The following is a 14,306-nucleotide window of genomic DNA, read 5'->3' on the forward strand; positions in this document are numbered from 1 at the left end:
CTGGCTCTTCCCCACATCCTGCTGAGTGGCTGCTGCTTGTAAGTGCAGCTTTTGCTTTAAGTGTCTTTGCAAGCGACAAACCCAAAGAAAAGCAGAATTAAGGGTGAAAACAGAGCAGGCTCGTCGTTTTATTGATGTGACCTTTGGGACCAGATGTACAAAAGGGTTTTGCATATATTGGGTAGCACAGGTTCACTTTTCACAGTGCACATTGTCAAAAGTGTGCACACACTTGCAAAATTACCCCCGGGAATGCATGCATTTATGTTTCCACCTGCTCTTTGGCAGGCACAGATTTTCTGAATTAATTAGGACCTATAGGATGTACGTTGAAAAGCATTTCTGCTCTGGAAATTTTAGGAAGGCAATTTCTGCACATGAAACAGAGGAAAATGCCTTTGAAAAATAGAGCTCTGCCTGCAAGAAAAAAAAAACTCAACGATACATCTGGTACTAATTGCAAACTGTGCTGAATCTAATCCCAACATATGGAAATATATAAGCAAATGTATGTTTCATCAAATGCACCTGTTACAGGAGCAGAGACCACAAAGTCCACCCTGTCCCATCTCTCCTGTTGTGAGTAACAATAGAAATTCAGGGCATTTACATCTGATGTATTTATAATGAAACATAAAGATAGGTAAGAGAGTAAGAGGCGTTAGAGAATAAGGTGACTGATTTAACGAAAGGTGCACATGAGGTCAGAGAGATGGTTAAATATTATCTCAGCCAGGGTAGGAGTGGATAAACATGACCTGCTAAGAATAGCCATACTGGGTCAGACCAATGGTCCATTTAGCCCATTCTTGCTTCACCTCTTACTACTACTACTATTTATCATTTCTAAAGCGTTACTAGACGTACACAGCACTGTACACTTGAACATGAAGAGACAGTCCCTGCTCGACAGAGCTTACAATCTAATTAGGACAGACAAACAGGACAAACAAAGGATAAGGACAAAGAGTAGCAAGATTCCAGAATCCCAAAGAGTAGTAACATTCCGGAATCCCAAAGAGTAGCAACATGCCAGAATCCCAAAGAGTAGCAACATTCCGGAATCCCAAAGACTACTACTACTACTTATCATTTCTATAGCACTACTAGACGTACGCAGCGCTGTACACTTGAACATGAAGAGACAGTCCCTGTTCGACAGAGCTTACAATCTAATCAGGACAGACAAACATGACAAATAAGGGATAAGGACAAAGAGTAGCAAGATTCTGGAATCCCAAAGAGTAGCAACATTCTGTGCAGAATCCCAAAGAGTAGCAACATTCCAAAATCCCAAAGAGTAGCAACATTCTGGAATCCCAAACACTACTACTACTACTTATCATTTCTATAGTGCTACTAGACATATGGACATAGGGAAGCCACTGCTTGTCCCGGGACTGGTAGCATGGAATGTTGCTACTATTTGGGTTTCTGCCAGGTACTGATGACCTGGATTGGCCACTGTTGGAAGCAGGATGCTGGGCTAGATGTTGGAACTGCATGGTGCTCTCTCAGTCTTCTGAGAATAGAACGGGATTTTGGACAGCACGTAGCTCAAATGCACCAAGAGCTCCATGATACAGATATTAAAAAGAGTAACTGTTATAGATCTTAGTCAGCAACACGTCCGAGGAAAAAGTGGGGCATATTGTATACTAGGGAAAGAGTCAGGAGCCACAAAGGGTTGGTGGGGGCCGCCACTGGCTTCTGGGTCTTGCAATGAAGCTTACTGATCTACTAGGTAGCTCCAAGTGACCCAAACTGGCCACTGTCAGAGACAGGATGCTGGGCTCAATGGACCATTGGTCTGACCCATGCTGACACCTTCTGTGTTCTTTTGTTCTCCATTGGAGGTCGCTTCTCTTTTGCAAAGGATCAAATCACTATTTCTAGGTCACACTCTTGTGTGAAGGACAGGGTACAGCCTCGGGGGAAACAGTAACAGTACAGCCCTGTGACCTTGTCCCTTCTTTTAAACATATTTTGTTCTTTGGTCTGCAGATTTTGTACCCTGCTTCGAATGACTATGAGCTGGTGAAGCTGTTTATACATTTTATAAATAAAAATATCTACCCTTGGAAGAAGAAACTCATTTCACTTCTCCATAATGTCTGTGTTTTAAGGGAGTCTCAAGTTCCACTGTTAGTAATTTTTTTTTGGGGGGGGGGGGGGGGGCAGGAATAAAAATGGAATGGGAGGTTGCATATGAAATTGAGATGTTCAGTAACTGAAATTAAGGGGCCCTTTCACTAAGTCGCGTAGCGCGTATGTGCGTCCTATGCACGTCAATTTTGATCTACCACCTGGCTACTGCGAGGTCCGGGCGGTAATTTCATTTTTTACGCGCGTCCACTAGGTTCACCAGAAAATTTCTGACATGCAGCGCTAACCAGGTGGTAATCGGCATTCTACGGGTGAAGACCATGGTTAACATGCGAGACTTTACTGCTAGGTCAATGGGTGACAGTAAGGTCTCAGGCCCAAAATAGACACACATCAATTTTCATTTTGCCGCACGTCCATTTTCGGTCTTTTTTGCAGGTGTACTGAAAAATGGACCTCCGCGCGTCCCATACACATGTCTACAGCAGCGCAGCCCACTTTTCTGCACACCTTAGTAAAAGGACCCCTTAGTGAGAAACTTTTCTAGGTAACTGGACCTTGGTCCCCAAATGCTTAAAATGTTAATATTCATTAAAAGGTATTATCTCTACCTCTCCTTGACTGGTTTCAATTTTTTGCAGCCTAAAATAGTATTCACTAAGTTGAGACATTGGAGTATTGCCCTGTACACTAGACTTGTTTATTTGACATACCTAGGTGACGTCACAGCATCGTTAATGAGATGCCTGCAGGTTTCTTTCTCTTTCCTGGTGTCACATTTACTTAAGAGTGCTGGGTACAATTCTTGAACACATTAAGCTTGTAAACTGTTTTACTGCTTCCTCTTTTAAAACATGCACTCAATATGCCTCTCCATTATCCCTCAGCCACTTTTTCTATATTATTCAGCCACCTGTCACTCCCATTTATGTTGGCTAATGTTATGTATTTATTGGAATGTATTAATCGCCTTTATGAAGAGATTCACCCAAGGCAGTGTACAGCAGGTACAGTTTAACATAAAACAATTTTGTTAACAGCATAACAATAGTAAAATAACCAAGAATAAACATAAACACAATAAATGAGGTAAACTTGAAAACAGTAAATTGAAACCTAATAATAGAACTACTGTGAAACAGTATCAAAAATATACACATTTAACAGCCCTGGAATTCAAATAACAGAGATATAATATGATGTCAGCATAATACCAACGAAATATCTAATAAGCACACAATTAGAACATCCGAATAAGATTGCCGTGATAGTAATAGATTTTCTACAATAAAGCTGAGGTTCCAAGTGCAGATAAATAGATTGTGAGCAGTGCTTCAGCAAATGCTGACAAATGTAGTTTTATCAGAAATGTATCACATTCAACAGCAATGGAAATATAAACTTTATATACTAAACCAATTGCTGTAATTCTGTCAGTTTACATCGGATTTCCTGTGTGTACTTACTCCAGAGCTTGTATCAAATCTGATCATATTATGATCACTGTTATCAAGCGGCCCCATCACCATTACCCAGGGGCGTAGCCAGACTACAAATTTTGGGTGGGCCTAGGCAAGAAGTGGGTGGACACCAAGTGCTCTTCCCCCCCCAACCACCAGCAACAAACATATTTCAGCTGGTGGGGAAATGCTTCTTTCCACCATGGCAGTCTGCATGCGCAGGTGCTGGTATCATGGAGAGTAGTGTTTTCGTTACCGTTAAGGGGAAGTCTTCAGCTGGCTGAGCTTGGGATCCCCACCAGTTGGGTGGGCCCGAGCCCTAAGTGGGTGGGCCCTGGCCCACCTGTGACTACGCCACCATTACCTCCTGCACCAGATCATCTGCTCCTCTAAGGACTAGGTCTAGAATTGTTTCCCCTCTAGCTAGTTCCTGAACCAGCTGCTCCACAAAGCAGTCCTCCATGTCATCAAGGAATTTTACCTGATGTTACATTTACCCAGTCAATATCGGGGTAATTTAAATCACCCATTATTACTATGTTGCCCAGTTCGTTTGCTTCCCTAATTTCCTTTAACATTTCTACATCCATCTGTTCATCCTGACCAGGCGGAGGGTAGTACACTCCTATCACTAACCTTTTCCCCTTTACAGATGGAATTTCAATCCATAGGGATTCCAAGATGTGTTTTGTTTCCTGCAGAAATTTTAGTCTATTTGATTCAAGGCCTTCCTTGACATATAATTCAATCCACCCTATCACTGCAAAATAATTTGTACCCTGGTATGACAGTGTCCCATTGGTGAAATGCCTATTTTATCTCTGTTTTCACTTAGTGCAATATATTCTCTCACTCCCATCTTATTTCTTAGGCTTCTGGTATTTGCATGTAGACATTTCAAACTATGTTTGTTTTTCCTATTTACAACTTATTTAATTTATTTATTTATTTATCAATGTATTTATACCCCGCATTATCCCCACAAACATGCAGGCTCAATGTGGATTGCAAAACCAGAGAGAGAGAGATCTGGGTGATATCAGAGACAAATTAGAAATGAAGAAGAAAAGACACTTTACATAGAACGGTACAAAAGAATGGGTCTAACCAGAATCCACTTCTGCATGCATGTAGGGGTTATAGTCCTACAAAGGTCCTGTAGAAAATGTTTTTGCAAACTTGCTCTGCAATTGTCAGTGTTAATTTGCAATCTTGAAAATCTGTCTGCTTTTTATTTAAAGGGACCTGGTCTACTAAGGTCTTTATTGCAACCTCACTATCAGGATGCCCTGTCTTCCCTGTTCTGGTGATATCTTTGAAAGATACCTTGTTCCGAACCAGGCACTTTTGAGTGGTGGTCAGCCTTCCCCCAGTTTCTAGAGTAAAAGCTGCTCTGGAGATGGAGTAGGGTGCTATGTTGAGTCTGCTGAGCCCCTCTTGTCACCATGGAGAGTGGGACGTGTTATGTTGGGGATGCTGAGCCCCTCTTGTTTATGCTGGAATGGAAGTACGTTGTTGGGGCTGCCAAGCCCCTCATCTGTTTGTGGGTTTGGTGACTGGCCCCCCTTTTATTGTTTCTGTTGGAATGGGTGGTGTCCATTTGAGGTCTCCAAGCCCCTCTTGCTATTTTTGTTGGGTTGGGAGGAACTGTGCTGGGGCTGCCAAGCCTCTCTTGGTTGGTTCTTTTTTTAGGGGTAGGAAGTGCTAGATTGGGGCTTCTGAGCCCCCTCTTTTTTGTTTGGCTCATTTACTGAATTTCCTACTGTAAATGTGATCACAAGCCACAGATAGAAGGTGTCAGTACCAAGTGGAGAAACAGAACATCAAGTATCAAAAGGTACAACTGAGACCAACAAAATGTGACAGATGAATACAAAAATAATCTCAGTTGTCTTGGAAAGATCTTCCGAGCACACCTTGATGTGCTGCTCGTACTATGAATTCTAGAAGGAAGCCTTCTTTGGCACAAGGCAAGTATAAACTGGCACAGAATAAGGTTCATTCTTGTCATGCTATGAACAAGACAAAGTGAGTTTTGTATTGAAGCAGAAACAAATACAAGGGGACATATTCAAAGAATGTGTGTGTGTTGGAGGGGAGGGTCTACAGATTTTACCACCTTCAGCTGAAGGGAATTATTTTACTCAGAGCACTGAAATTCTAGAACTATTTTGCCAGCAAAGGTAGTCATAATTAGACCAGTAAATCAATGAAAAGCGGGTACGTGTTTAGATGAAAAGATATTAGCAGATAGACTGATAATCACCTAAGGCCGCCCAGTGTGTTCTAACACAGTTTTAGAAATATGCTGATAACATTGTACTATGAACAGTTAGTGTCTGCTAACTGCTGTGCTAAATCTAATGAAGAAATCAAGTTTCAAGTTTATTAATTCTTAATATACTGCTGATCAGAGGTCCATCCTATTAGAGGCATGGAATGGGTGGGTACAGAGGTCCTTACTACACATTTATTTGTTACATTTGTACCCCACATTTTCCCACCTATTTGCAGGCTCAATGAGGCTTACATAGTACCGTGAGGCGTTAGCCAATTCCGGCGATTAAACAAATACAGAGTGATATTATTGTCAGTAAGATAAACGTGTTACAGACACATTAGGGAATCGCAGAGAACAGGATTTATATAGTGTTCATCGTGTTCAATACCAGTTTTGGCTTCATTGTGTTGCTGGGTTCAGGCATTTAAGTACAATGAGAAATTTTATCAGCAAATCAGAATTAACTCGGTGGGTCCCAATCTTGGTCCTGGAGGCTCCACAGCCAATCACGTTTTCAGGATATTCCATTCCATTTCCAGTTTATATAGCCTGCAAATTTCCAACCGGAATCATAGTGGGTTACAATAAGATTCAATCACAATTAGGAGTTTTCATGAATCTAGATATTTATCAAATAGGACAGCTTTCAAAGCTCTTCTAAACTGATTCTTCTGTACGTTGGAGATGAATTGGAATCATGTACCACAACTTAACTGAAAAACAACTAAAAGAGCTATCATAGAAATATTTGTAACAAATCTTAGTAACTTCTGGAAAATTTCAATTCAATGAATAATTAGATCAAAAAGATTGGCGAGATGTTGGATAAGACTAAAAATATAAGATCCATAATGAATATTCATGACAGAGATTTGACAGCAAGTGTTGGGTTCAATGGCAACCACTCTGGACCTGATTCCATGGGCCAGAGCTCACATGCAACTATTGCAGAGAACGTTGCTCTCCCTTTTTTCACCCCAGAACCAGGATTGAGATGTAGTTCTGCCCCTAAAGGATAAAGTGAGTCATAGTCTAGGATGGTGCCTCCAGTTGTCAATACTGAGGACAGGAATGAATCTGAAGTCACTGGTCTTATGAAGAAGGATGAGTCTCAGTAGTTGCGGAGCCCATTCTCAGGACAAGGTGGGCCCAGGGTCAAAGATCAGCATTGGAAGAAGCATTGTGGCTAATCAATCATTTGGGGGTAAGTACCATATGTTGTTGTCAGACTATGTCATAGCAGTAGTCTATGTCAATCGGCAAGGGGGAACAAGGAGTCACCTGGTGTTGAAAGAAGTGAAACTGCTCATGTGCTGGGCAAAGAAGCAATTGTTGGAACTGGCTTGTGGCTGGCATGAGTAAGGCCCATGAGAATTATCTGAGTAGAAACACCCTGGATCCAGGAGACTGGAGTGTGGTAGATGAGGTCTTCGCTTGCAGAGTTTGGCACTGGGGAAGACCGATAATGGGTCTCATGGTAGCAGTCGTGAATGAAAGATTCCCCAGTGGTCAGCAGGCACAAACATGTTGGTTTAGCCATGGCCACAAGACAGGTGTTTGAATGTGTTCCTTCTACTCCACTCAGTATTTTATAGATTCCTATCATATTTCCCCTCAGTCATCTCTTCTCCAAGCTGAAGAGCCCTAGCCTCTAACTTTTCCTCATAGGGAAGTCGTCCCATCCCCTTTATCATTTCATCACCCTTCTCTGTACCTTTTCTCATTCTGCTATATCTTTTTTCAGATGTGGTAACCAAACTTGCACATAATATTTGAGTTGCAGTTACACCATGGAGTAATACATAGGCATTATAATATTCTCAGTTTTGTTCTCCATTCCTTTCCTCCTTGGTCTATATTGGAACATGGTGGCTTTTTGAGTTGTGGTGTGATGAGAGACAGGTGATGCCCTTGCAATCCGTATCAGAGATTCTGGATTTTCTGTACAATGGTTTGGATAAAGGGTTGGCCCTGGCCTCTGAGAGTTCTGCTTAGGTTGGATGTTTATAGGGTGTTGCTCTGTTATCTGCAGAAGATGAGGGAGTTTCAGTGTTCAGATAGGCTTAGAGGCTGACCAAAACCGGTTGTTTTGGTTCAGGCCGAAACCAAATCCTTCCAGCCTCCCACAACCCAATGGCGTAGCCAGACCTGACATTTTGGATGGGCCCAGAGCTAATATGGGTGGGCACTATGTATGTAAGTGTGAGTAGCATTTCTTGAGATACTCCTAAATAATGCCTTAAGAGTGCACTTGATGAAGGATTTCTAATGAACAGTCTGTCCAGCATCAATATAAACCACATACATACTCAAAGCCTATGTAGCAACACCACCAATTCTGAACACACAAATACTAATAACAGTACCTTTAAAAAGGCAGCAGTGAATACCTGTCTCATTGGAAAAGTCAGACAACTCAGACTGATATATATCCCAACACAAACCACATGCCACACGCCACCTGAAATTAAATATGACCAAAACCGAGCTTCTCATTTTCCCCCCCAAACCCACCTCCCCGCTCCCCCCGTTTTCTATTTCTGTTGATGGCTCTCTCATTCTCCCTGTCTCCTCAGCTCGAAACCTTGGGGTCATCTTTGACTCTTCTCTCTCCTTCTCTGCTCATATCCAGCAGACCGCCAAGACCTGTCGTTTCTTTCTTTACAACATCCGTAAAATCCACCCCTTTCTTTCCGAGCACTCTACCAAAACCCTCATCCACACCCTTGTCACCTCTCGTTTAGACTACTGCAATCTGCTTCTTGCTGGCCTCCCACTTAGTCACCTCTCCCCTCTCCAGTCGGTTCAAAACTCTGCTGCCCGTCTCATCTTCCGCCAGGGTCGCTTTACTCATACTACCCCTCTCCTCAAGACCCTTCACTGGCTCCCTATCCGTTTTCGCATCCTGTTCAAACTTCTTCTACTAACCTATAAATGTATTCACTCTGCTGCTCCCCAGTATCTCTCCACACTCGTCCTTCCCTACACCCCTTCCCGTGCACTCCGCTCCATGGATAAATCCTTCTTATCTGTTCCCTTCTCCACTACTGCCAACTCCAGACTTCGCGCCTTCTGTCTCGCTGCACCCTACGCCTGGAATAAACTTCCTGAGCCCCTACTTCTTGCCCCATCCTTGGCCACCTTTAAATCTAGACTGAAAGCCCACCTCTTTAACATTGCTTTTGACTCGTAACCACTTGTAACCACTCGCCTCCACCTACCCTCCTCTCTTCCTTCCCGTTCACATTAATTGATTTGATTTGCTTACTTTATTTATTTTTTGTCTATAGATTGTAAGCTCTTTGAGCAGGGACTGTCTTTCTTCTATGTTTGTGCAGCGCTGCGTATACCTTGTAGCGCTATAGAAATGCTAAATAGTAGTAGTAGTAGTAATGCCAGAAGAATCACTTTGGTCACATGCAGAACACAGACCAACCCTCACCAATTGCCCAGCATCAGCTCTGTCCTTCCCTACCCCTCCATTCCTCCCTGTAGCCCGACATCAGTCCTACCCTTCCCTTCCCTACTCACCTCATCCATCCCTATAACCTGGCATTACCCCTACCCTTCCTTTCCTACCCCCCCAATCCATCCCCATAGCCTGGCATCAGCCCTTCCTTTCTCTCCATGAAAACGGTAACGGAATTCAAACATGTGTGGGATAGGCATAAAGGAATCCTGTGCAGAAGGAATGGATCCACAGAAGCTTAGCTGAAATTGGGTGGCAGGGGGAAGAGGGGTTGGTGGTTGAGAGGCTAGGATAGGGGAGGGCAGACTTATATGGGGTCTGTGCCAGAGCCGGTGATGGGAGGCGGGACTGGTGGTTGGGAGGCGGGAAATACTGCTGGACAGACTTATACGGTCTGTGCCCTGAAAAAGACAGGTACAAATCAAGGTAAGGTATACACATATGAGTTTATCGTGGGCAGACTAGATGGACCGTGCAGGTCTTTTTCTGCCGTCATCTACTATGTTACTATGTTACACTACCCCCAATCTATCCCTATAACCTGGCATCAGCCCTCCCCTTCCCCACATCCATCCCGTACCTAGGCATCAGCCCCACCCTACCCCTACCCCTCCCTGTAGCCTAGTGTCAGCCCTGTCCTACCCCCTACTCATCCCACCATAGTCTGGCATGTCTGAAGCACACCACTGCAGAGCCCACCCCCACCCAGAAACCTACCTACATTAAATATAAAACTTTTTTTTATTTTAAGCTGGGCACAGCAGAGACCTTCCCCACCCAAAAACTCGCCAACGTAAAAAGATATACAACTTTAAAAAAAAATTATTTTAACCTGGGCATTGAGCGCACTCCCACCCAGAAACCCACCAACATTAAAATTAATTGTTGGTGGGTTTATGGGTGGAGATGGATTCTACACTGCCTAGGGGGAAAAAATGCATATTTAATGATTCATTATACCTTTCTTCCCCTAGGCTGTGAAGAGCCCACCCCCACCCAGAAGCCCACCACCAGCAAACACTCACTGTACATGTTAAAAAGCTTTTATTTTACCTGGGCAGCTCGGCTTCAGACCAAATTTGGATGCATGTGGTGGCAGGTGCAGACTCCAACAGCTTTGCAGACTGTGCTCCATATTCCGTCTCCTGTTCCTGTTTGGGGCCATGGGTGAGTGCTGACTCTGGGGGTCTCGCTCTCAACTGAAGGCTGACCCAGGCAGCAAGGGCCCAATAGCGTCTTTTCCAGCAGTCCAGATACTGCTGACTCAGTGGAGGAAACCCAGCGGCACTGGTACGCACAAATGTTTCTGTGCCCCTGCGCACTGCGGGGGCACAGGGGAGTAATGCAAGGCAGGCACTGGCGCTCTGAGGCTAAAAGAACGACAACAATGAGAGCAATAGAGCACAACACTGCGGTAGCAGCGGTGCAGTGAGGCACTAGAGTGGCTGACTTCCTGACCTCGACCCGCACTAAGAAAAAATGGCTACTGCAAGTAGGAGGACTAGGCCTCTGGAGAACTGCTGCTTTTGCTGCCGGCTGCAGAAATGCATATGGCTGGGGCTGTGCACTCTCACTGCAGCCTAACCGGCACCTAGAAGACCAGCACCACATTGGAGGAGCAGGACAAATTGGGTGGGCCTGGGCCCATCTAGGCCCACCCATAGCTACACCCCTGCCACAACCTGAAGGTTGTCCCCAGGCCTGCTTTTGCTTTAAACAGCCTGGTAGTGTAATGGCTTCTTCTGGACAAGAGAGATTCCCAGTCACTCTTGCCTCTGCAGATTCCTCAGCCAAAATAGCCACAGGTCCCAGCGGTCATCTTGGAATTGGAAGCAGCATGAGCAATCTTGCTCCTGCTTATGTTGCTTCCAATCCCAAGATGGCCACTGGGACCTGTGGCCATTTTGGCTGAGGAATCTGTCTTGTCCAGAAGAAGCCACTCTTGCGGCAGTCTTGCAAGATTGCCTTGGGAAGTCTCGGCAGCCATTTTGGTTGAAGAACCTACAGGGGCAAAAGTGACTAGGGATTGCTCTTGCCTAGAAAAAAAAAACACAAGACCACCAGGTCATTTAAAGGGAGGGTGGGGTGGAGGGGTTGGTGGTTGGGTGGCTGGCCTTCTTCTGGAGTGGGGGGTGGTGGTATGTGGCGGTTGTTGTGGTAGCAGCTGGCTTGGGAGAATCTGTGAGGTGCCGTTTTCAGTTTCAGTTTTGGCTGAAACTGAGTGGCAAATTTTGGCTGTGGATTTGGTTGGAACCAAAACCACCAGTTTCAGTCGGTCATCAAAGTTGCTACATTTCCAGGAGAGGCCTTACTGAAATTTTCTCCAGTAAACTTGGTGAAAGGTGGGGATGAGTACAACCTAAACAAAGTTCAGTTTATGCTCATTTTATATAATGTTATTTTTTAATTTGTGCGCACTTTAAATCTTTAGGCAGCTGAACAAAGTGAATGTATGCTTACGAATGCAACCTCCAAGCGAAGGTGTTATAGAGTCTTCATGTATCAGGCTCCACTGTCTGGAATCAACTGCCGAGGGAAAAAAGGGCTGCTTCTGAGTTCATCAAAACTCATAAGCTGCTAATTATCAGGTTATTTCAGAAAATGTTCTCATGGTTCAATATAGAAATTGTTTGAGAAACTGTTATTTTAGAGGTTGGTATTGTAAATGTTTATTGAGATGCTTTTGGGTCATAATGTATGTAAGGGTTTATGGATTGAGGGAAGGGGTGGTTGAGACAATCTTTGGTCGAATCATTGTGGGGAGAAAATATTTGTAGGTGATTTTATTTGAAACTATGCTCTGGGGTTGCACTGAGAGGATATACGCTATATTGTTCTGATTATTTTTATGTTTTACCTCACTTACAGTGGCTTTTCTTATATCAAGTAATAAGTACATAACAACATAAGCACCGCCATACTGGGAAAAGACCAAGGGTCCATGAAGCCCAGCATCCTGTCTCTGACAGTGGCCAATCCAGGCTTCAAGAACCCAGCAAAACCCATAAAAAAATAATTTTTAATAATGTTGAATGGACTTTTCCCTCAGGAATCTGTCCAAACCCCCTTTAAACTCCGTAAGGCCAGCTGTTGTCACTACATTCTCTGGCAATGAGTTCCAGAGTCTAACTACACGCTGAGTAAAGAAAAAACTTTCTCCTATTTGTTTTAAATCTACCATATTCTAGCTTCATCTTGTGTCCCCTGGTTCTATTGTTGTTTGAAAGTAGTCAATGCAGTACAGTTAGTCACACCTCCAGAGGTGTAGCAAACTGCATTCTGTGTTGTGTGTCTGTGTTCCACCCTGAGCCCATACGCCAGGCCCCCTCCCTGCCCATCTTCAAATCATTGCTCAAAGCCCACCTCTTCAATGTCGCCTTCGGCACCTAACCACTACACCTCTACTCTGGAAAGCTAACTACCCCAACTTGACATTTCGTCTTTTAGATTGTAAGCTCTTTGAGCAGGGACTGTCTCTCTTTGTTAAATTGTACAGCGCTGCGTAACCCTAGTAGCGCTTTAGAAATGTTAAGTAGTAGTAGTAGTATTACATAGAGCAGTGATTTAACCAGAGCTGAGATTGTGATGTCATAATGCCTCATTCCACCAATGCCTAAGAGCCAACCTCATCAGTGATGTCACAATGGCTCGACTGTCCTATACTTGGCCCACTTCCCCCCTTAGTGTGAAGAGTTTCTGGTATCCAGAGCTGAGATTGTGATGTCATAATGCCTCATTCCACCAATGCCTAAGAGCCAACCTCATCAGTGATGTCACAATGGCTCGACTGTCCTATACTTGGCCCACTTCCCCCCTTAGTGTGAAGAGTTTCTGGTATCCAGAGCTGAGATTGTGATGTCATAATGCCTCATTCCACCAATGCCTAAGAGCCAACCTCATCAGTGATGTCACAATGGCTTGATTGTCCTATATTTGTCTCACTATCTATTAGATTGTAAGCTCCTTTGAGCAGGGCCTGTTCTTCTTTGTTAATTTGTACAGCGCTGCGTAACCCTAGTAGCGCTCTAGAAATGTTAAGTAGTAGTAGTACTTACCCGAGGTTATTTCCCTGCTAGTGACCACTGCACCGTTAACTGCATTGTCTGCAAATGCCCCACAACAGTTAACATCAAGGTTTTTCATCTAACAAACTTTGACTTTGGCTGTAAAGCACTTTAGTAGATAGTGAATGAGCACATCCTATAAAATAATTTGCACCTCCAAGGTTCCATCGCTGTCTGGCTGCCTGTGTTCGTAACATCTGATGACGTCAGAGGGTGGAACAGTGACAGGGAGGGGAACGCTGGAGGCGAGCTGACGTCAGGATGTTACCAACGGAAGGGAAGCCAGCCAGGCCAGCCAGAAAACGATGAGGTGCAAAGGAAGAGAGAATTGCGGCACATCAAGGGGAGGGCAGGGCAGAATCGGTGGACATGGATGGGATAGGAGGAGAGAAGAGAATCACGGGACATGGATAGTAGGGCAGGGAAGAGGAAAATCGCTGGACACGGAGGGGAGGGCTGGGGAGAGACAAAAAAAATCGCTTACACGAGAGCCTTTCTAGGGCCCGTTTCTTTGTTGAGGAAACGGGCTGGGTTCCACTAGTTCTCCTATATAACAGCCTAATTCTAAATGCATCATCCTATTTTGGGCCAGAAAATGAATCTTTTTCACTGCTGAGGGATCGGCTACCAGTGCAGAGGGTTGTTTGTTTAATTTAACCTTCTCTTGAATTTCCTGGACCTGATGTACTAGAAGAAAGGCTATAGTACAGCTGGTCCTGTTGGACTTGAAGGGCCTCTGGTTTCCTAACCAGCTACACAGCTTCACATTTCTTGGCTTTGTGTTTTGGTTGCCTTTCCTTCCTGTGGCCTATATTTACTCTCACTCTTTTCAAATGTGGAAGTTGCTATATATATATAAAACCCCATTTTTAAAGCTATAATCACACCCCTTCTTTTTTTGTGCTTTTTAAATATTGAGTTATCTA

This window comes from Microcaecilia unicolor, chromosome 8 (genome assembly GCF_901765095.1).
Source record: "Microcaecilia unicolor chromosome 8, aMicUni1.1, whole genome shotgun sequence".
NCBI classification, from domain to species: domain Eukaryota; kingdom Metazoa; phylum Chordata; class Amphibia; order Gymnophiona; family Siphonopidae; genus Microcaecilia; species Microcaecilia unicolor.